At 34.4% G+C, this 25,624-nt stretch overlaps 1 protein-coding gene across 1 annotated transcript in view; it reads right to left on the bottom strand.

Moving 5' to 3' along the window:
• The window catches only part of LOC145248359 (guanine nucleotide-binding protein-like 1), a 342,841-nt gene that overhangs the window by 88,833 nt on the left and 228,384 nt on the right, over positions 1-25,624 (bottom strand). The window lies entirely within an intron of this gene.

Raw genomic sequence — 25,624 nt, 5'->3', positions numbered from 1 at the left:
CCGCCTAGCTGAATCCACTGTGAAAAATTTTCCCCACTCTATATCTGTGCCTAAATCAAAACGCGGATTCCATGAACAAAGCTTCTTTCTTAGAACTGCACGCCTGTGGAACTCTGTTCCGTCTGCCTGCTTCCCACCGGACTACAACTTGGATGTCTTCAAGTCCAATGTTAACAAATTCCTAATGAACCGCCCCCTTAAGTAAACACTTCATCAAATCTCCACACTAACGTAATGTACTTGCAATAACCCTTATCCCTGAGTGGCTTCCGGGCCTTGATAAGTGGTGATCACTGTGTAAATATATATATATATATATATATATATATATATATATATATATATATATATATATATATATATATGCACATAAAGTTATGAACAGTACATAGGGCCCGAAAAAAGCCGGCTAAACTGCTAGGAAATCAGAAAACAAAATACAAAATTCCGACTTGTGTTTCTGTGATTCTAAAATAGGAAAGCAAATCATTTGTGTGTGTGAAAATCGAAAGGGAGAAAAAATGAAAGTCGACAAAAAGTGTTCAAAAATGTTCTTAAAATATAAAAATTAAATGAATATCACGTTTTGGTTTGTTGGTAAAAATTGCATTCATGAATTAAGTCAGAAAATCTTCTTTTTTTAATCGTAATCAAACACATAAGAGAAAAAAAATTTACTTGATGATCAGTGCAAAAAGTTGAAATGGGAGCGACAGCTTTTAAAGAAATGGAACAATAACCATGTATATTAATTTAACAACTTACACAAGTAATAAAGAATGATATACAAATATACAATCGCTCAAGTGAAGTTGGAATCAAGTATTTACTCTCTCAATGCCAGAATCCAGAATTTTTTCATAGAAAGTTCCATTCTAGCAGAAGACAAAAATGGATATCTACTTAATGATAAACGCTGAAAGTTAAATCGGAGCAACAGTTTTTAAAGAGAAGGAGAAACGACCATGTATATTAATCAAATAATTTTACTTCGGCAAGTAAAAAAAAAAAAAATGATGTACAAAAATTAAAAGATGAAGATACAAAAAAAAAAGAGTTTGCATCCATGGAAATTTTGTGAAAAAGTTTTTTGTTAAGAGGTGTACTCAGTTGTTGATTTTTCTGTTGGTGAGGAGGAGGGTTTTGCTTGCCACATCTCGAAACTTGCGTTGTTATTTTAATCTACCTCCTCTTTAGGAGGTTAGATGCGAGGTCACGTGTGGGTTTAATGAAAGCATTTCGGTAAAAAAACGAACTAGATTCAAACTTGGCCAAACCCAAGTTTTCCATCTGAGTTGTTAATCAGTCAGTCAGTATATGTCAACGTAATGAAAATGTAAAAAAAAAAGATATTCAAGAACTTTAAGCATTTGTGTTTATATAGGTTTATATAGGTTGGCTTATCTGACCCACAAAGGAAAGTGATTAGGTTTAGCTTGGCTAATCCACCCAGCCTTTAACTTACTTTAATGTAGAAACATTTATATTTAATGTATAAAATAGGTCTTGTAATGGAATGTCTTCAATAAGTATCGAAAACCCAAAAATAGGAACAAGCGATTTTGACTAAAGTTAATGCCTCATACAGCCTAATGTTTGATTGTTAGCTACCGGAAAACACCGGAAAGAATAACCGAAGATTATTATGAATTTAGTAATTTATGATAATCGATGATTATTATTAATTCTGAAATTGTTTTTATTTTGTTTTTTACAAGGTGGTCACCACTTATCAAGGTGCGGAAGCCACTCAGGGATAAGGGTTATTGCGTATACAGTAGGTTAGCATTGGAGATTTGATAAAGTGTCTTACTTAAGGGGGCGTTTGTATTTCATAAATGCTATTTTAGGAATGTTGAAATCGTGGTTGTTATTATTGAAATCAAAGTCAGGGATATTATTTATAGTTAGAGTTGATGTTAACAAAACAATTCTATAAGGAATTAAAAAATTCGTGGACCAAGTCAGCTGGTAACAACGTGAATCTATATCCACATGTTTGCAAGCATGATGAGCGACGTCATAGGAATAAAGTTAATCTATAAATATAAAAGCGAAAATGTTTCTGTGTGTGTGTGTGTGCGTTTGCATGTATGTCCAAGAAAGGCTTTTTTTCAGAGGACCGATCGGTCGCCTCGCAACTTAAAACTTTTTATATCGTGCCTAAATGATAATATCTACAAGTTAACAACCGGGGTCGCCTGTCTATTTAATTTGCCTGACTTTCAAAAGATAAATATTCAACAATTTTCGATCGCCACATATGCATTAAGCTTTTTCATATAAAAAAAGAAGCGAACAGACTCGCGGTAAATAAAACACTGCCCTGCACTCAAAGTTTACGTCATTAACTCGTCAAAAACGGGCACGTGCCGTTAAACGTTGCACGTTTTTTTTCACACTTTATTATTTTCCAACTGTGCGTCAAGGCTCCGTTTTTTTTAAAACAAACACCCGGGACACGATTTTTCTTTTCATTTACCCAAAAACACACACACCTACAAACACCCGGGCAACGCTGGGTACCCCCTGCTAGTCTATATATATATAAAAGCAAAAATGTATGTATGTATGTATGTATGTATGTACGCTTTTCCTCGATGTCCACAAAAGGCTTCTTTCAGAGAAGCGCTCACTCGCTTCACAACTTCTTAAAACTTTTTATATCATCTATAAATTGTAATATCTCACAGTTAACCACGGAGCTCGCCTGTCTATTTAATTTTATTAACTTTCAAACGTTAATTATTCCACATTTCCCGTATCGGCACGCGTTACATTCAGTTTTCAGTATAAAAAAAGCGAAACTCAACTCTAATCACAGGCCCAGAGCCAGTGGTTTGGTCAATGTCGGCTTCGTCATATCAAACGGTAGCTTTCATTTCGAGACGAGGGAGCGGGTTTTTAAAAACAAACAAACCGATTTATTGACACAAACAGCCGTCATCCAACATATACGTGCATATTGGTTCTCTCTGTTATCTTGGTTCTCTCTTCTATGCTTCCCCTGCTGCGTAACATTTAGTCTCTGTTCTGTATTCAACACTAACACCACAAGTGCATTTGAGAAGTTTTATTACCGCGCAAGCAAAAAGACCCTGCATATGAAACCACCAGTAGGTTCTTTGATATGACAGGGGTGCATTCAAGATGAATGTTTCTGTTAAGAGCACAATTGAAACATCATACTTGACTTGCATTTTAAACTTCAATTAAAGCCATTATATATAAATAATTTTATAAAATGAACAGGTTCTTTACAGTGCAATGTAGACTACAATGTATTTTGAACTAAATCACTGCAGGAAGGCATGTGAAGCGCCCTCCTAGTGCAATGCAATGAGTCCCCAACTAGAGCAGGCAATTAATCAATTTGAATTAAAAAATGGGCGATTTCACAGATTTCGATAACGATAAAATATGGGAGGGTGAAACATTCGTTGATCCTCATTCAATCCCAGGCAACGTCGAGTCTCCCTGCTCTCAATTTGAGATACGAGTTATCACCCTTTATATAAGTTCAGCTTATTGATGATGGCGTTTATGAAACTGTGTTATGTGACCTTTTTCAAGATCAAAATTTAAAAACATTTTCGTTTTCATTTATCTTTATCTGAGAGTTCCTTTTATGTAAAAGAAAACATTATATATTAAATGAAAAACTTTTATATAATAAAGATATTACATATTATAAAATGAAAAACTTATTTCATTTTGTAAAGTTTTTTTTTACATAGGGATCACCACTTATCAAGGCCCTGAGGCCACTCGAGGATAAGGGTTATTGAGTGTACAGTAGTCAATGCGATATTCCGAACATGCGTGACCATTTTGAGATCCCAGCTGCTATTTGTATAATAGATTGAAAAAGGACGGAAACTGCCAGGTTTCATGAGACGAAACCACACTGCATGACTGATTATAATAACACCATACCTTAACACGTAACACTGATTCTACTCTTTAACTTCTAATGCAATTTTCTGATTTCTCCTTACTCCTACGTGAAAAATTTCATTTTACACAATTATTTTTAGATACACATCCAATATTGTCACATCACTGCTGAGAACATGAAAGAAAAGTCACCATGAAATGTCGTGCCCCACAACTAGGAATGTTCAACACAAATTCAGATCTACCATTTCCAAAAATGGTTATCATTTTGAATGAATTCTGATTTTTTGCTTTATTCTCATATCGTTTATGTATTTTTATGCATTTTTTTCACAAAAATTAAAATGTTTTGCTTATGACATTTTAATTATACTAATACTTAACAGATGTAGTTTAATGTTACTTTTAAAAGTGACATTAAACTACAGCTACTGAGTTGTCACTCAGTGCAGATATGACATTAAATTACCTTTGCTGAGACGACGGTCCATGCGATTATCCACTTCACCAGCATCATATCCAATTAATATTAGTTATTAAAGGTAAATCGAATATAAAACATATGCAAAATTACACAAAAATCATAAGATTAGTTTCTCATTTATTCATTTAGAAATTATAAATTTTCAGGCTGTCACAATCTATTAGATAAACATTTAGATAAATGAATATTTAATGGAGATATCTTTATATTTTATATTTTAATTAATGAAGATGTATTCATATTTAATGAAGATGTATTCATATTTAATTTAATGTAAACATTTATATTTTATTTGATGTAGACATATTTAGATTTTATTTAAGGTAGACATATAAAGATTTTATTTAAGGTAGACATATTTAGATTTTATTTGATGTAGACAAATTTAGATTTTATTTAAGGTAGACATTTTTAGATTTTATTTGATGCAAACATATTTAGATTTTATTTAAGGTAGACATATTTAGATTTTATTTGATGTAGACATATTTAGATTTTATTTAAGGTAGACATTTTTAGATTTTATTTGATGCAAACATATTTAGATTTTATTTAAGGTAGACATATTTAGATTTTATTTGATGTAGACATATTTAGATTTTATTTAAGGTAGACATTTTTAGATTTTATTTGATGCAAACATATTTAGATTTTATTTAAGGTAGACATATTTAGATTTTATTTAAGGTAGACATAAGGTAGACATATTTAGATTTTATTTGATGCAAACATATTAAGATTTTATTTAAGGTAGACATATTTAGATTTTATTCAAGGTAGACATATTTAGACTTTATTTAAGGTAGAGATATTTAGATTTTATTTAAGGTAGACATATTTAGATTTTATTTAAGGTAGACATATATAGATTTTATTTGATGTAGACATATTTAGACTTTATTTCATGTAGACATATTTAGATTTTATTCAAGGTAGACATATTTAGATTTTATTTGATGCAAACATATTTAGATTTTATTTAAGGTAGACATATTCAGATTTTATTTAAGGTAGACATATTTAGCTTTTATTTGATGTAGACATATTTAGATTTTATTTAAGGTAGAGATATTTAGATTTTATTTAAGGTAGACATATTTCGATTTTATTTAAGGTAGACATATTTCGATTTTATTTAAGGTAGAAATATTTCGATTTTATTTAAGGTAGACATATTTAGATTTTATTTAAGGTAGACATATTTAGATTTTATTTAAGGTAGACATATTTAGATTTTATTTAAGGTAGACATATTAAGATTTTATTTAAGGTAGACATATTTAGATTTTATAAAGGTAGACATATTTAGATTTTATTTAAGGTAGACATATTCAGATTTTATTTAAGGTAGACATATATAGATTTTATTTGATGTAGACATATTTAGATTTTATTTGATGTAGACATATTTAGATTTTATTTGATGTAGACATATTTAGATTTTATTTAAGGTAGACATATTTAGATTTCATTTGATGTAGACATATGTAGATTTTATTTGATGTAGACGTATTAAGATTTTATTTAAGGTAGACATATTTAGATTTTATTTGATGTAGATATATTTAGATTTTATTTAAGGTAGACATATTTAGATTTTATTTGATGTAGATATATTTAGATTGTATTTGATGTAGACATATTTAGATTGTATTTGATGTAGACATATTTAGATTTTATTTGATGTAGACATAGCTATGTTTACTTTAATTTTAATCTATTTATTATTAACTTAATTTGATATATTCATAGTTAATTTAATTTTATATATTTATCGTTAATTTAATTTATATATGTTTATATTTAATTAACTGTAGATATATTTATATTTAATATCATATATTTATATTTAATTCAATATGAACATATTTATATTTAATTTAAATAAAATTTTAGCATTCAATAAATTTTAAAATTTATGATGTGAAATCGTTAAATTTCAAATCCAAAGATTTTAATTATTCTATGTAAGACAAAGAGATAGTTGGATCACTTTACCGCACTGCTATCAAAGATATTTACTTCGGATTTTACCAATCAATTTAGATGTTAATCTTTATATCCTTTTCATTAACTCCCCTTATTCTATGATATTTAAATACTTAAAAAACTTAATTGTGATTTTCTGTCTCACTGACTTTAGCAAATAAGGTGTAAACCATTATATTTATTTGCTAATATTTTCTCCTCTGAAGAGATGGTAGACATCGAAATGCTATAGGATAAGGAGTTATAATATTTCAAATGTATTCTTTATTTATTGAATGCCAAAAGACAATTCTCACCTGGAACCGTAGAGATTCAATATCTCTAACAACTGCACCTTTGGGGCCCGTGGCGCAGTTGGTAGAGGCCAAAAACGTGGTGAGACGACAACAACTACGGATGGCAGTGATTGCTGAGAATGCAGTTAGGAGATTCAAAGTTCCTATCCGTCGAGGTTACCACCTGACGAAGGCTGGAGGAATAGTTGGCCGAAACATTGTGAAACAACAACTAATACAGATGAGGATAATAGTCCGCAATAAATGAATTAATATGAACTAATGTTACTCTCAATAATGAATTCCAATTAAAATAATATATATATCATTCATACAGTTTTCTATTGATTAGGTGATTATTGTTGACATTCATGTTCCTGATATCTTTCTAGTTAGGATTCTTCCTAGAACGGCGTTGGTGTATTTAAGGGAGGGACCACATGAAGGTTGCCACCATCCTAAGTGAAAGTTTTTTTTTGTGGAAATAACTGGATTCGAACTTGACACACCCAGGTTGTCAGTCCATATAAATAACCACTGAGCCATCATCATCATCTCCCAATTATTATTATTACATTTAAAAATCAAAGTGTGAAAATGATAATACAACGATGACATTATGTTACATGACTGATATGTCAAGCTGCAAACACCTTGATTAGGCAAGTCGAATTATCTTTATACCGACAAAGTTTTTTTTCTCACTCTGACATTGATATTAAAAGCCTACTTTTTCTATATAAAAATTATTAAAACAAACTTCTTAATATACTTAATCATGGATATGTGAGCGACTATGTGAAGGTTAACTAATTTGAATATTCCTTTAAAAAAAGAACGTTCATTAATTATTATTTATTTTTATGATTTCTTATTATATAATTTTTTCATTTCACTATTATGCTGAATTCTATTTATGCATAGTTTCTACATTTTGCATAATTGCGTACAATTTAAGATGAAAACGTCCTAGCACACAGAAATGTTTTATATATATATATATATATATATATATATATATATTTGTAATCATCGACATACAGTCCTGTTTTGTTGTATCACAACTCATCAGTGCCGCCAGACTAGCACCTCTCCCAAGCCAAGGATTGAAACTAGAACTATCGCGTTGACAGTCAGCAGTTCTACCGATCAGAAAGGAGTTTGGTAGAAACTCTTCACAAAAACACTGACAAGGTCACTTTATATATATATATATATATATATATATATATATATATATATATATGTATATATATATATATATATATATATATATATAAAAAGTGACCTTGTTGGTGTGTTTGTGAAGAGTTTCTACCAAACTCCTTTCTGAATATTTGGTCTACAGAATTGAAATTGGTATATAACGTATTTGGATCCGTATCACGCATTCGATTTGGTTTTTAGTTAGCAAAAATTGCTGCTAGGGGACCAAAATTGAAAATAAAATAGTTGACCTTGGCAGGATAAGTCGAATAAAACATTACTTCTGCTGTTACTTTTGCACATGCGCAAAATTAAACATTCATAGTTCAAAGTCCCTTAATTATTAACCTTTCATATCCATCTGCCGGTAGCTCAGCCAGTAACAGCACTGAAGAGATAAATAACAACTAAGACTGGAGTACTAAATGTTCTAGTTTCGATTCTAGCAGATGGTACCCAAGACATATTTTTTTTATAACTTTTGAAGTCATTACTATATATTGGATAATAATCAATCGATTAATATATATTAATATAATAAGAAACAAGAAATCTGCATGAATTAAAATATAGTATTTATGTATATTTTATGACCGGCCAATCAAGCCTGCTTGTTGATTATAAAATAAAACATAGAATAACGTTCAACTCCAGCGGGTGAGATGCTAATCAGATTAATCTCTAATTAATTGCTCGTTTAAGTTTTGATTTTTTGATTTTATATATCGTTGTTGTTTCTGTAACTTACATGTTTTCATTGCTAGTGTTGTATGTTCTTAGCTTTAGTGAATAGTTTGATCAGTTACAGGTTAGCTAAATATGTTTTGCTTACTGTGTAGTTGTGTACAGTTCTTTGTTGACTGCCATCAGTGGTCGATATTAAAAAACAAAACAAAACTAGAAACAATTGTTTCCTTTGCAAACCTAAATGTTCCATTTAGAAAGGGCAGTAGGCTGCAGTTTGTCCACGGCTCGTTTCAACCCTTCAATTGAAATTGGTGTTTATTTTTTGAGCTAAAGTTTCCCTTGAAAAGAGGTCTGATTTGGTATGAGCTATAAATGCAATCTTGCAATCGAAAAGTAAATACGTTTGATATTTTGTCGACGGTCGAAGTTGGCTGACAAAATTGCTGAAGTGCCTAATTGTGCAGCATTGTCTAAAGGCCAGATTTAATACAATTATTAAACGGATTTGTTTTCTATTTTTTCTAAAGGTCAAATTTCGTACCAACGTGATGGTGTTGTGTGTGTCGCCAACACCCAAAGGAAGTGGCAGATATTATGCACCATCGAACGTGAGCGCACCGCAAGTTACTCTTGCCAGTTCAGTATTCGATCAATTTCTCCACAAATATACTAATTGTATTTAAAAACCATTCCAATATAATCATCATATTCGGTTTCACATCTGTTTTACTTGTTGGCATGTGTTGGACAGCTTTTTGAAATTGACTTCCAGGCTAATGTATCTCTGACCAAATCTTTATCTCTGTTTCAAATCCATACTTATCACATGTTTTTTATGACCTTCTGTCAACCAACCCTGTTACCTCAACTGTTCTACATCTACTAACAAGTACTGTCAGCCATTTTTTTTTCAATGTGATCAAACCAATAAAGTCTTCTGTTGTGCGCATGTTTCCCTATAATGTCCAGATTAATGCTGATGCAATTCTCTACCTGTATAAGAGCAAAGTACATTTTAGGATGGAGTACTATTGCCACATCTGGGCAGGAGCTGCTAGAAGCACCTTATCCTCCTTTGACAGAGTTCAAAATAGACTTCGTAGTCTTTTTTCTTCCCTGCAACCTCTTTTTCACAGAAGAAATTTTGCAAGCCTGTCTTTGCTCTATCATTATTTTCATGGTAAGTGCTTATCTGAGCACCAATTTATGGTCCTCCCTTGCCAAAAAAAAAACAAAAAAAAACTCATCTAGCTGAAACCACTATCGATAATTTCCCCCACAATTTATCTGCGCCTAAACCTAAACATAAATTCCATGAACAAAGCTTCTTTCTTAGAACTGCATGTCTGTGAAACTTTCTTCCATTTCCGTGCTTTCCAGCTGCCTACAATATGGTTGTCTTCAAGTCCAATGTAAACAAGTTCTTGATGAACCGTCCCCTTAAGTAATCCAATTTACTAAATTTCCACTACTAATGATTACTACGATATTGCCCCATTGACTACTGTACACTCATTAACCCTTATCCTCGAGTGGCCTCCAGGCCTTGATAAGTGATGACTCCTTTGTAAAAGAAAACAGATTTAATCTTACTCTGAGATCATCAGATCTAAGTCCATCTTTAAGACTAACATTATATATTCATCGTATCATTTTTATATCATTTTTTTTCATGCAGCAGGTACTATGCTTGTTGTTATATTTGTTGTTGCAGTGGTGTTCATCTTAGTCGAGTTGTCAACTTTTTTCCTAGCTTGCACCACATCTTGGCAACCCATCATGAATCATGGCGGCCCATTTATGGCAGTCTTGGGCAAAATCGCATAAGATGGAGAACCAACCACCATTCTACCATTGAAGATCGATCACATTCAGACCTGAGAGCTGATCCAAATCTTTCTTGATATTGTTATCCAAGTCCTTGATTATGTTGTGATTTACAATTCTAGAAAACATCAGATTGTGTGATAATTCTTGCCTTTAGTCGACAAATGAATGCCTTTGATGTTAAAATATTCAAATTTATTCAAAATTCACAAGAACTGGTCCAGTGTGTCTGTTTTATAGCATATCAGCTTTTCTGATGTTATTCAATGCTGTAGCACAACATCTATTGCAAATGATGGTTTCATTTCTTTGATCTTCAGAATATCAACTATTTTGGGATTATTTCATTCCAAAACAGATTTTTTTTTTAATAATTTTATGCAGCACTAACCCTAAAACAAGTTTAACCAGTTTCCTTCAAAGGAGTAAGTTTCATGGACGCATGGAATTCATAAGCAATCCCCAGTCACATGTATATCCCCATCGGGGGAGATGACTTTAGTTTTTTACAACTCTTGCAGGGAGGTGTCGACATCTTCCTACATACAGTGCATGGTATTCCTAAATTGGTTACCCATCTGGTACTGACCAGACTCAAAGTTGCTTAACTTCAGTGATCTAATGAATACTGGTGTATCAATGTGATTATGCTGTATATAAAATACCTTAACCATTAATGTTGATTCTAATTGTAATTAATAATTACTAGTGGACATACCTGTCCCCAGACAGGTTCGGAATACTGAATAATTGGTAGCTTTTATATGTGTAAAAGGTTATATACATAAATTCAAATCAAACAGCAACAAAAGAAATTTCAGCGGTGGAAACTGAAAACACAGTTTACATCCCATAAATTATGAGCTTAAAGGTCATTTCACTGCATCCCATGCAATGCCATGAATAATAAAACATTTTTAAACCATCCTAAACTGGAAAAAAGCTACAAATTCTGCGTTTGAAACAGATAAAACAGTAAAAGGTCAGTCGGTTGTGTTGTTGAAAGAATTTCACATCCTGTTTGAGAATGAAGTTGAAATGAAAGGAAACTTTTTTTCCCCTTTTTCTGTCAAGCGTTTTCTTCCAACCCCCACATGTGGCCTGCAATTTGTTTTCTTATAGCTACACAACTCACGTACATGCACGCACACCCAAAACGAGTTTGGCTGATGGGAAAATTACGAAAAGAGACAAACTTATTTTAGCATGAATACCAAAATTTCATAAGTTAAAACTCAAGTACATTCGTAGATCGGGGAAAAATCAAGCGACTTTTAAACATTTGGTTTGATTTGACAGGATTTCTTTCTACTTGAGAGGCATCACTTATCAAGATCCGAAGGCCGCTCGAAGATAAGGTTTGATGAATGTAAGGTGATAGTTTAGTAATTGTTAATGGTGTAGAATTTCATTATTTATGCGTACAGCTCAATAAGAATTTGTTTACATTGGATTTGAAGGCTATTATGTTGTATTCAACCGGGAAGCAGACCAGTGGAACAGTGTTTCATGGGTGGGCGAAAGAAGCTTTGTTCATGGAATCTTCATTTAGATGTAGGCACAGTGAGAGAGTGGGGAAAATCGTATATAGTGGTTGTAGCTAGTCAAGTGTTTTTTGTGAAATCTTGACAATGGGGAACCATAGATTGGAGCTCAGTCGAGCACTTGCCATGAAAATAATATTCATTTAATGGCACACAAACTTTTGTGGCTGATTTTATGCTAATCTCTGCTTAAAAGTTTCTGTTTATTTGTAGAATTCAGTTCAATTTTATTTGTTTGTTTTTAATATTGGATCACTATTTATTAAGGCTAAGAACTAATCAAGGATAAAAGATAATGAGATGGAAATGATTGTCAACTGAAAGATGAAAAACACTATGGAAGTCTAATATTAATCAATGGTATGAACTGTATTTGATTACTTATCAAGTGGTTGATGACAAGAATTTGCTGAAATTGGATTTGAAGAAAACCAAGTTGTACTCAGCAGGGAAGTAGTCTTGCAGTAATTTTTTTCCACTAGTGGAAAACCCTTGTAAACACTGTCCATGAAAATTTCCCGACACTAGGAAGATTGCAGGAGAAAGAAAAATATTTCTTTGTTGTGTTAGCAAGAAGAATTCTTGCTGTGAATGTCTTCCAAGACAAACAAAGATTGAAGCTCAGTCGAGCGCCTATCATGGCAATAATAATAATAATAATAATAACAACAACAGAATAGAAAGAGAAAAAACTAGTAACATCTCTTCTGCAGGAAAGGGGCTGTAGGGACGAGGACAGATCACAACCACTAGATTTCAAAGTTGATTTTGTACTCGGTCAAAGCAGAATAGAGTGTGCTTAGCAGGACCATCCTAGATGCAGCAACAGTACTTAGAATGTATCCGAAACAATACTGCTGAGACCATCTCTGCTGGTATTGACTGTATTGCTTTCTTTATATAGATACTAGAAGGCTAGCTGGCATTACCTGGTCATAAAATACACATAAATATTATATTTTAACTAGCGTTGCTGTGGCTCAATTTGGTGTAACGGAAAAGTCTAATAAAAATAGAAAATGCATGTTTCTTATATTCTTAGTACAGCAATCCACTCCAAAAGTGAAAAAGAAAAAGGCGAAAATGTAAAAAAAAAAGTGGTACTCTTGCAGAATTGGATCCGGATCCTTGGGAGTTTCCGTCCAGCATGGCTTGGACTCGACCAACAATCAGTGGATTAAGCCGAACGTTGCTAAAATGTTGAACCACTAAATCGAATTTTATATTTTGTTTTTTGTATTAAAAAATCTGAGTTTTTAATTAGTATTTGGGTGAGTCGTCAAATCGTGGTGGATACATTGAAATAACTACAAGAAGTAAAAAACGAATAGTTCTGCAGTGTGCGTCTTATGGTTAAAAAAAAAAGCAAATAGAAAACAATCGAATCTTAATCGGACTTTAATCGCATTTTTTTTGGGGGGGCAGAAAGCATAAATCAGGGAAAAAGCTGATGGACGTGTTTTGGAAAGCGGAAAAAGTAAAAAAACAGAAAAAACGGCATAAATAACCATTTACTTGTTTTTCTTGTTTTATTTATGTATTTGTCTATTCTCCTGTCTTATTCGTCACCCCCCCCCCATGCTACAAAGTAAACGATAAAAACAAACAAAATGCCGGAAACTAACAATAAAAAAAACAAAATGCCGGAAATTATTCTCTATAGAGTAGATACTAGAGTACCATTCTAAACCGGTGTTTCTTCGTACGGTTCCTTGTGGATGCATCCGCAGCGGTGTTAAGTGGTAGCGGGAGTAGGAGGAATTTATTAGAGAGAAAAAGTTGTACAACTTCCATTGATTCTAATCGATTTTGGGCATGGACTGTCACCAGAAAAAATATAGGGATCTACGATTATTGAGGAAGTGGAGATGTGATAGGCCTATAACACACCTCAGATACTGTGCTGCAGTTTGTGCACATTACATTTTCATGTAATGTCGATTTTCAATCCTATTATGGTCAAACTCGTAGGGGAAAAATGGGTCTATTTTATATATATAGATAGAAGATATATAGATAGAAGAAGAGAAGAGATAGAAGATAGATAGAAGAGAAGATTAATGCAGAATTCTTATTATAAACGAAACGTCAATTTTTTTTTTTTTAAGTAAAAAACAAAGAAACTGAGACATGTACATGTGAGTAATGTTTTTTCTAAACAGTTCATTTCTTTTAAGAAAAAAAATACTCGAGCTGAGATCGAAACCAAAATCTAAAGACAGTGAGTCAAGTATGATAACCATTAGGTCAGTTCGACACGATCTTTAAAAAGTGTTTTCAAACCTACTTATTCATAATGTGAATGATTCGCATAAGCACAGTTGTAAAAAAGTTGACAAACATAAAAATCTGATGACCGGCAAGTACCAATTTTTTAATTTGGACCTTTTAGCAGCCCTTTTTTTTTTTTTCGAAAACTGATTAAAAAGTTTTCCATATGCCTGAATATCCTATATACCAAATTTCAAGTCCGTAGATCAAAAACTCGTTGAGTATATAGGTGGAAAGTATCCAAAAATTCACACTTTTATAGTTAATGCTCTCAATAAACAAGAAGTTCTTGCAAAGAAACTTTGTCCATGAAAATTCCTCCTGGTGCTAGGCATTTGGAGGGAGAAATGGGACATCACTTTCTGTTGTGGAAGCAACACGTTCTCGCTGTGAATATTTTACAAAGAGAAATCAGAGATCAGAGCTTAGCTGGACATCTTACATGAAAATAATGATAGAGTAGAGAGTGACTACGAGGTGCCTTCAATAAGTTTCCAGACTTTTTTCATATGGGCACTTTTATTGATAGTAAGTGTATGAAACTCTAGTCCCTTTTGAAATAATCTCCTCTGGCTGCAATGCACTTGTTGTACTGTTCAAACAACTTCTGAAAGGCCCCATGGAAGTCCTTTTGTGTGAATGTGTTAATGACCTTTGTCACAACCTCTTTCATCTCCTCAATATATAATGACAACCTCTAAGGTTTTCCTTGAGCGTAGAAAATAACCAAAAGTTACAGGGAGCAAGGTTTAGACTATAGGGAGAATGAGGAACGGTGTTGATGCCCATCTTGGTTTAATAGTCTGTGACAAGGATGGAGTTGTGAACAGCACCCTTGGGACAAACTTTGCACAAATCTTTTGTGTCTTCAGTTCCTCATGAATAATTGTGTGTACAGTTCCCACACTGACATCAAACTGTGCACTTATTGTCTTTATGGACAATTCTTTATTTGGCCAATCAACTCTGACGTTCTGACCTCCTTACTCCCTGTACACCTTTCATCATCCCTCACAGACTCCCTTCCTTCTTTGAATCTTTTATGCCACTCAAAAACTGATGCTTGATTCATGCAAGATGGTCCAAAGGCAGTTTGAAGCATTCCATATGTTTCTGTGGCATTTTTCCAAGTTAAATCAAGAATTTTATTGCATATCAGTCTTCTTAAGTGTCCTCACCAGATTGGATTTTTGAAATTCATAAGTTGTGACAATCAGGCTTTAGTAGGTTATATTCCAATTCTTGTTGTAGCTGTTCATTTGAACATGAAATCATAAAAATTGGTCAGTCATCTCATAAGATGTATAGCAATAACCTACTTAATTTTCAAAAGTCTATAACAATTTTAAATGCTTTTACAAAAATAAAGTCTGGAAACTGATTGAACGCACCTCATAGGAAGATCTCATCTATGCAAAAGGAGTTGCAGGGACGAAAAGAAATCACAAGATTTCAAAGTTGATTTTGTACTTTATCCATGTAGGAAAGACTGTTCTGTGTAGCTACTCAAATTTTATATTTATTGTGCTTGTAGATATAAGATGTTTTGTGCATAAGCTTATCATGTTTTAACCAGACATTGTAACTTTTACTGTGATTTCATTAAACAAGTCTTGCATAGCGTTAATGCTGTCCAGGGTGGAACAATAAAAGAAAACAACACTACAACGTTATTTTAAAACTTCTATAAAAAAAACATCAATTCAGGTAATTTCATTATGTAGTAGAGCTGACATCTATTCAATATAATCACACCTTCAGCCGCAATCACCGCCTCAATTCGGGTCCAGAACTGGGAACATGCCTTTTCCACAAGCGCTAGCGGGAGCTAGGCGAATACTCGGCGGATGGCGGCAATCAGGCTGGCTTTGGTGTTGATGTTCTTGACGTATGACCAAACAAAGTAGTTCAGGAAGAGGATAGCCAGTGAGAGAAGGGTACAAAGTTGTAGCACCCCTTCTGAAGCCAAGCCTGGGTCTCTTTGAACTTGTGGGCCAGCGCTGAGTCCTGCGGCCACACCCAGACTCTGCCAGCGGCCATCTGATTGCAACAGGGGATCACCACACTCTTCAGCACATCCAGTTACACTTTGGTGCTGATTTTCCAGCTGATTTCGAAGATGTGAGGTGGCATGATGTGGTCCTCACTTGAAACCACACCAAAGAACATAACCGTAGCCAGAAACTGTTATCCGTAGCAATCTAGTGATGCATTTTGAGGGTGCTGGCAATTATTTTATTATCATAACTTGGATCGGTAGAGAGCACAAGTCGTACAGCATGGCATCTCCGATCTCGCTCGTTGAACATTGTGTCACTTTCAAACATGATAGAAGGATTCTATCGCTTTTGGGATTTGTATACAACTGGCCAACTAGTAGATGGTCTGCAAAAAAAAAAAAAGAAAACCGGTTTTTATCAAATGGAAATGGAATCATGTTGTCTTTTCTAGGACAACAATTTTATCGTTCCACCCTGTTGTATCTCTGTAGATTCTATCATAAAGTGTTGAATTGTGTATGCAGCACGACATGACATTCACCACTGCTACCTTCTCTTTATACAACATTTACAAAAAAAAAAGAAGAAATTCAGCATTATTCCCAAACAACTTAATTGGTTAAAAAATCATGATTTTTGTCATTTCCTGGAGAGGAAAAAAAAATATCTGACACAGATTAATAGAATATATTAAAATTTCCCCCACTCGCTATCTGTGTCTAAATCTAAACACAGATTCCATGAATAAAGCTTCTTTTTTAGAACTGCTCACCTGTAGAACACTGTTCATGAACAAAACTTCTTTCTCAGGACTGCCTGTGGAACACTGTTCCACTGGCTTGCTTCTCGGTTGAATACAACACAGTTGCCTTCAAATCCAATGTAAACAAGTTCTGTTGAGCTGTTCCCATAAATTATCAAATTTTACCCAATTTACACCATTAATGATTACTACACTTACATTCATTAACCATTATCCTTGAGTGGCCTTTGGGCCTTGATAAGTGGTGGCTCCCAAGTAAAAAAAAAAAAGTTTTTTTAAGTAAATTTTACCAAAATAAAATTATTTATGGTGCCCCCCCCTCTTTTATACTATTTTACGACAGAAAAAAGATTGAATTTTTTTAACAATTTCATCGGCTTTTTTAATTTTTGATTAGGGAAAAGGGGGAGGGGGGTCAATTTATAGTATATAAAAATAAAGTTTGTTATTTCATCAGGGTGGAAGCCTCATTCCACTGAAATTGATTTACCTCCCTTGTTAATGAGATTTAAACCAGAATCATTTCACAAAAAAATTATGTCGATCCTTAAAATGTGACTATTTTGATCATTTTAAAACTTTCTAAAAGAGATTTGATCAACTTTTACTCGAGAGATAATAAAACAAATAAATGTCTTTTTATGCGCGGATTGCAGAAGAGATTGTGAATTTTACTACAGAATCCATCTATGCTCATCTTGTATATCTTTAAGAAAATGGTCCGACTAAAAGCAAATTGGTTGGCCTCAACGTGCATCTTGGAAAGACCAAAATGATGTTAAATCAGCACGTTGCTAAGTTGCCAATAATTATTGATGGAAAGACCATTGCGGAAGTTAAAGGTTACATCTACTGAGGAAAGAAAATTACAAAAGATTGAGATCTCCTCCCTGAGATAAAGAGAAGGATAGGATTGGGATGGGCAGCTTTTGGGAAAGTGGAGAAGCTAAAGAGCAAGTATGACAATCAAAAGGAAGATCTTCAATGGAGAATATCATGAGAAGCCGAAAAGCAAATATGTCAATTAAAGGGTAGATCTTCAATGAATATGTACTACCTGTCATAATCTATGGTAGTGAAACATGGGCCATGACAACTCGCCAAAGTGAAATCTTGGCAGTAACACTAAGGAAGATGGACAGGATAATGTTAGGCATCACTCTACAAGACAGAAAGACAAACATCTGGATCTGCCAACAAACAAGAGTTATTGACATCAATACTGCCATCAAAACATCCAAACATAGATGGGTAGGACACGTAGCCAGACAACATGGCAACAGATGGTCCATTAAAACAATGAAATGGACACCTCATGAACACAAGAGGCTAAAGGGCAAACCTTTAAAATAACGAGATGGAGGGACGACCTGATACAACACATGGGTCCCACATGGCAGCGGATAGCTTGGGACAGAGTTAGAAGGCTAAAGTCCAGGGAGAGGTTCCTCACTGAGTGATAAAACCCTTATTGATATTGAAATTGATTGCATTAAATTTGATGGATAGCTATTACATAAATTAAAAGTATTTCTTGAATTTTTATTTCTAAAGATTCCTTTCCTACAATCAAAATCATGTAATGAATTTTGATCCCAAATTAGAAATAAGGATTCTAGACATGAGGTTTAGTATTATTATATCTTGATTTTAAGCTTTGTAAAGGAATATAAAAGTGGCAAGAAACTGTTCTGTTCAGGAAATTAATATCACTCGTCATAGGATAGATATTTTCTTCTAGTATATATATATATATATATATATATATATATATGATGATTGCAACGTCTTGTCAGACGAGAACCACTCCTTCAGTCACTAAAAGTTTATGTGCTTGCAGATGACTTTTTAGCCCTGCCAGCGACTTGCACACCAATAAGCAGACATGACACTGAAAACGTTCACTGGTTTGGATGAAACTAACAGCTGCGGAATCTGTATTATCGTGGGCTTTCATGTGATTAACAAAACCTGCCTTAGACAACAGAGCCCGATCACACACCTTACAGATCCAGAGATCTCCATGGTTGGGTGGCAAGGCTTGGCATTTCCTACATGCTCTCTTAAGCTTCGCTCGGTCTATTTTGGCTACTTCAAAGTGTTCTGCACCCCTATATATCAGTGTTCTCCACTGTTTGCGATCAAACGCTAGGGACTCCCAACTGTCAACAGGAATATGAAACTCATCAGACTCTCCTTGATGCTATCACGAAAATGTTTTTTGGGCTTGTGCTGGGGTCTTTTTCCAAGAAAGAGCTCACCATAGAACAACTGTTTTAGGAGTCGATAGTCTTCAAGCCGGATAAGATAACTCGCCCAACGCATCTGGTTCTTAATAACAATGGTAGCAATACTGGTTGTTTTGGCCTTATTTAAGACATATGTATCAGAGACAAAGCTATACCACTTTAAACCAAGAATGTGTCTAAGGCAGTACTGATGGAACCTCTCGAGCAATTCTATGTGTGACCGGTACAAGGTCCAAGTTTCAGATGTGTAGAGTAGGGATGGTACTACACATGCTTGATATACTGAAATTTTACTTGTCAGAGTAGATCACCTTCAGACCAGACCTTCTAAAAGCATCTGATACCTTGCTGATTCTCTGTCTTATTTCCGCATCAAGAGTGCCATCATTTGATATGGTACTCCCAAGGTGGACAAAATTTTTATGACTTCAAGGCGCTTTCCACAGATGAAGATATCAGGTTCCACATACAGATCATCAGGAGCGGGAGTGTACATAACTTTAGTTTTCTTAATGCTAACTGTCAGTCCAAAGCAGGTACAAGCATTTGTAAAGAGATCCATCACTAGTTGCTTATCTACTGGGGAGTGTGTTACCAGATCAGCATCATCAGCATACAACAGTGCCCTAACAAATCCATCACTAACAAGTGTTTTGACTTGGAATCTTCTGAGGTTGAACACCTTTCCAGTCATTTGGAATCTGATATAAACACCCATATCGCAATCGTGGAAACCATACAAGAGCACAGCAGTCAGATAGAGCGAAAACAATGTTGGTGCAGCTATATCACCCTGCTTCAAACCATTATCAATGGGGAATTCTTCCGAAAGCCGATCATTGAAGTTGACACGACCTTTCATACTACAATGAAGTTGCTTGAACTTGTCTGTAAAAGCAGGTGTACAGCCAAATTTTTCCAGCACTTTCCAGAGACCCTCACGGTTGACTGTGTCAAACGCCTTGGTTAAGTCCACAAACACTTAGCAAAGAGGCATACGCTGTTCAATATATTTTTCCAAGAGCTGTCTAGCAGAAAACACCATATCCACAGTTCCTCGTCCACCTCTAAAACCAGACTGGGATTCCGGAAGGATATCAGGACATACATACTTTTCCAATCGGTTTAGCAAAAGCCGTGCAAATACATTTCCAACCGCACTCAGCAGCGAGATACCTCGATAATTTCCACAACCAGAACTTGTACCCTTTCCTTTGTACAACATAACCAAGATGGCATCTACCCAATCTTGGGCAACGGGGTCACCCTGCCATACTGACAGTATCAAAGAGTGGACCACACAATGTACATTGACACCACCATGTTTCAGCAGCTCTATAGGGATGCCATCCAGCCCAGGGGCTTTGTTCGAGTTTATCTGTTTAATGCAGTCAACTGTTTCCACAAGAGTGAGTTCACCATCAAGTTCCAGACAAAAGGAACATTGAGGGATACTTTCTATTGCAGCAACATCAACATTGGATGGGTTATGAAAAAGATTATGAAAGTGCTCATGCCATCGATACATAATTTCATCTGAGGTTTTCAGCAAGATTTTCCGATCCTTCGCCAGGATTTCGGACCATAAGCCTGATGAAGCAAAGTGTAAAATGTCTTGACATCTCTATGATCGTAGGCATTTTCTATCTCCCTAGAGAGGTCAGACCACCATTTGTTTTTTATTTGGCGCACACAACACTGAACCTCACTCTGCACACAGGAGAAGTGAGCAGTGAGCTGGCTTGTTCAGTGGTGAAGAGTTAAGAAGTTTCAAATAAGCTTTCCGCTTTCTATCAATTTGAGGGTTAATTTGATTGGAATTATCAGCAAACCAATCTTGATGTCTGGAAACCTTCAATCGAAAGGCTTCAACACCTTTTTGGTATATTGTATCTCTTACTGTCTCCCAATCACAATCTGAGAAATCCACCTGTTTGAAAGCAGATTTCAAGGAACTTCATACAACTGGATCCTTCGATTTGGAAACATCAATACATTTAGGCACTTTGATTCCACTGAACCGGGTTTTTTTGTGAACTGTAATTCTCAGTTTAGCTCTGACCATTAAATGATCAGTACCACAGTCAGCACCACGCATTACTCTAACTTTGCAAAAATTTCCAAGATCACAACGTCTACACAGTATGTAATCAAGCAAATGGCCATGTTTAGATTGGGAATGGAACCAGGCCTCGTTGCTTTTCTGGTGGGAAAAAGTGTTGGTGATAACAAGATTTAGTTCGCTGCAGAGATGAAGAAGCAGCATACCATTTGAATTGACTTTACCAATGCCATATGGACCCAACGGAGACCAAGTCTCATTGTTTGATCCAACCCATGCATTGAAGTCACCAAGAACCACCAAACTCTCAGCACTTGGTAAACTGGTGATAACAGATCTAAGCATATGATAAAAGGAAGTAATATCGTCTTCAGATGCAGTAAGAGTCGGTGCATAGACAGAAAGAACATTCATGTAACGACCAGCAGCAAGGGGGATTCTCAATGTCATTGCACGGTCATTTATGCCTACTGGCTGTTCGATCTTGTCAATTAAGGAGTTCTTAACTGCAAAGCCAACACTAGCCTCACACCTCTCCTTTTCAGCTCCACCAGACCAGAAGATTGTGTAGCCCAACTCACGCTCAACCAGTTGATCCTCACCTGCGAAACGTGTCTCAGAAAGTGCAGCAATGTATATATTATCTTTGCAATTCCTTAATCAAAATTGCAGTCTTCCGTTCTAGTCTTTTACCACTGTCAATAAATGTTCTTACATTCCAGCAACAGAGCTGGAGTGGGTGTCGTTTAGCATAATATCTTCTGTTCCTGTTAATATAGACAGCCATCGCATATAGGACTTTTTTCTTTTTTTTTTTTTGACTAATGTCTTGGGGGTATCTGTACAAAGATGTTATTACAGAGATTTAGCTTTGTACGATAGCTAGTCTCTCTCTCGGTTCAAAATGTTGATATCCAGTAACAAGCAAGAGCAAGATAGCCAGCAACAAATCAGACTGCAGATCAGCTTAATGTGAGTACTGGTCTTCTGCTTTATGTTTTTTAAATCAGAGATTTGCTTCTCCTAGAGAGTTTGCCTTGACCATGGCTTTCTGGAGCCCTCTCCACCCCAGATAAAACAAATCCAACACATGCAACATGTAAAACAAGCAGTCATGAATATCAGTGTTAATTTTTGAATTGAGAGAAACATTATATATATATATATATTATATGGAAAAATGCGCGCATGAAAAGTAATATTCTTAAGATTTTATTAAACCTGGAAAAGTAAAGGACAAGAAATTCAACCTGGAAAAGTAAAGAACAAGATATTCTAGTAAAGTAAAAAATAAGAATTTTTTAGACTTAAAATATTGCAGCTAAAAATAAAATTTGAATATTGATAAATATTTTATTTATTATTTGCATATGTTGTTGTTTATTGTTGAGTTAGAAAGGGTGTCAGTCGCTGGATTGAACTTATTTCCCCCCTATTATTTGCATATATTTATGTAGTGAAAATTGTTTGAATAAAATTAATTCATTAGTTAGTTAGTTAGTAGATGGAATTAATAATTTTATAATTTACATAAAAATGAATTAAATGATCCTAATTATGATATAATAAAATTATTAATTTTTATGTAAAATGCATGCATGCAGTAGTTTTTGTGTAAATAAATAGAGCTTCCGGTGTTTGTCAATGTTTATCATTTTAATTTCATCTGTCTACTTTGCAGTAGCCAAATGGTATAGCGGTTAGAAGCACTATCTAGGTGTTTGAGTTTCAATCCTTGCTTGAGGCAGTTGCTTGTCTAGCTACACTGAAGAACAGCGATATAGCAAAACCATTTGTAAATGACTATGTGTGTGTGTGTAAGAAGAGAGAGTGTGGGAGATCAGAGAAAATATTTGTTTTCATAAGAAGCTTATTTTCTTGATCAAAATTTGGACCTAATGCAGGATTCAACCAAATTTTCCAGAAACGAAAGAAGCAGAAGACTTTTATGAAAACATCTGTAAACTCTACCACTTGTCCTGGTTAATAGGCCACACCCTTTTTTTTTGCTTGCCTTTCTCAAAATGTCTTGACACAAAGACTTGTGCAAACAACTGAAACACAAGGTCATGTTGCCTTTGAACAAAACCATCCATAAATGGCAGCTTCTTTTGCTCCACATTTATTTGTTGCAGGTTAAGTGCAACACAAAACACACAATAATAAAACTCACAAAAAAATAAAACAACTGTTGATGAAATTTATTAATACATTTTAAAAACCAATGACGTCTTCAAGGTTTTCATGTTTTTTTATTTTTCATGTTACAAGTTTTTAGAAAGCACATTATATTTAATGTTCTCTTTAAACGATTCAATTCTATTTCCATGCCTTCTGCCTTCTTAAACATACAATTTGCCAATTGCTCACTATATTTCTAATGTTGCCAACAATCCTTACACACTTTCTTTGTTCACCATTCTGCAGAATATCTGCAACGTCGGGACAAAAAAAAAACAGTTGAATTTTATTTCTCACTGCAGCAGAATGTGGCACAAGGCTAGAACTTGAAATGAAATCCCCAAAGAGGACACTCTGATCGAGTACAAAAGTAGTAGAAAAGAGACTTGTTGGCATTCTCTGGTACAGACCACTTAGATGGTTAGCAATTAACTCTTGAGAGGGTGAACTTCCTAGAACCGAGCTGTTATTTGGATAAAGATATTGATATTATTTAATTAATTGGAATTCATTATTGAGATGAGTAATTTTACATCAATTTATTCATTTATTTATTCCGGATTATAATCCTCATCTTTTAGTTGTTGTTTCCCGTCGTGGTTACTACCTGACGAAGGCCAGAGCAATAGTTGACTGAAATATCATGAAACAACAACGAAAAGATGAGGATAATAGTCTGCAATAAATGAATAAATTGATGAAAAATATCAAACCACTTTATTTCAGCAAACTTAAATTTTAAATTTAAGGACAATAGAAATTGGATCTTCGGCTTACTTTTAGCGGCTTCATAACTCTTGATTTCCTTTTTTTGTCCTTTACTCCTCACATTCTATGAACGATGTTTCTGACAAAGAGGAAAGAATTGCTGTTTTCTGAATTAGAATCTATTCCATCTAACACTTATCGTTAGCAACTTTTCGACCTTGAAGTACAATTTTTTTGCTTTATATATATTGTGGCTTCATGTCTTGAGCGGAGCGATTTCCATAAAAAAAAAATCCTCTCAGTCTTTTCTCAGGGGAACTTTATCTTAAATCCCATTTCCATGATAGAGTCGCCATTTTCATGCCAGTGCATTTGGTCAAGTTTGAAATTACATTTTTATTAATAACGAGAAGTTGAAAGTCTGAAATTTTTTCAAATAAACTTTGTTGATATTTAGTAGCCTCCCTTATGAGATCAGAGTTTGACACAAGGTTGTTTTTAACATGGGGTGAGGAGATTCAGTGTCCTAAAAAAGGCACACTCTGGATTGGGTTGGTTGTTTTTGTTTTACGGCATATCAACCCTTTTCAGGTTATTTAATGCCGAATCCAGTGATTTTGAAGACATTTTTTTTAATAGAATATATTTGCTTTTGGTTTTTTTTTTCAAGTCAGTTTCTATTTAACCCATAGTTGGGACCCTAACAGGTACTACCACTCTGGGTTAGAGTGGACCTGGGAGCAATGGCAATTAAAAGGTGGCTCCACACTCCCCAAAGCCTGCAAGCTGGGGCCTCACCATCGAATATAGTTTAAGGTCATATCCAGGACCCTCTGGATTGAAAGAAAAATAAAAATTGTCGCAATCATTGACTAGGGTCAGAAAAGATGAAGTGTAGTACCAGAACAGACACTACACTTTGTTCTTAGCCAAAAGTATAAGTTGTATTCAATATCAACAGAAAAAACACCCAACAAAGAAACATTTTCCTCTTGTTTCAGATTAACTAAGAGCGAAAGGCTTTCGTTTGTTGGTCACTAATAAAGAAGTCACATGGAATCCATTACGACGACAAAAGATCGGTTGAAAGACGTCATTATAACTAGATTTAGCAATCTGTAGAATCTATCAACAGAGAAAGTCTGACAGAGATGAGTGGAGAGAATGTGCCAGAAAGTGCCCATCTAGTCTTTTGCTATTAAGTTTGAAATGCTATTTTACTATCTTAATATTACAGGTTGAATAAAACCGGTTACACGGAGGTAAACAAAAATGTAATCCCATAAGAAATTTTCTTTTACTCTTGTTCATCCCAAACAAAGCATATTGTTACTAAGGCATAAACGATTACTAGCTGAGGTTGGGCACTGTGGGGAGTTGGGCAGCAAGATGTCTGTTTGTATTACATTTAAACTTCTGCATGTTAGTACAGTCAAAAAAAACAAGAAACGGGGGGGGGTTATTCCAAAGTCTAGCAGATC

This window comes from Euprymna scolopes, chromosome 26, assembly GCF_053919585.1.
Source record: "Euprymna scolopes isolate OS-2025 chromosome 26, ASM5391958v1, whole genome shotgun sequence".
In the NCBI taxonomy this organism is placed as follows: domain Eukaryota; kingdom Metazoa; phylum Mollusca; class Cephalopoda; order Sepiida; family Sepiolidae; genus Euprymna; species Euprymna scolopes.
This window is presented reverse-complemented; position numbering and strand designations above follow the sequence as displayed.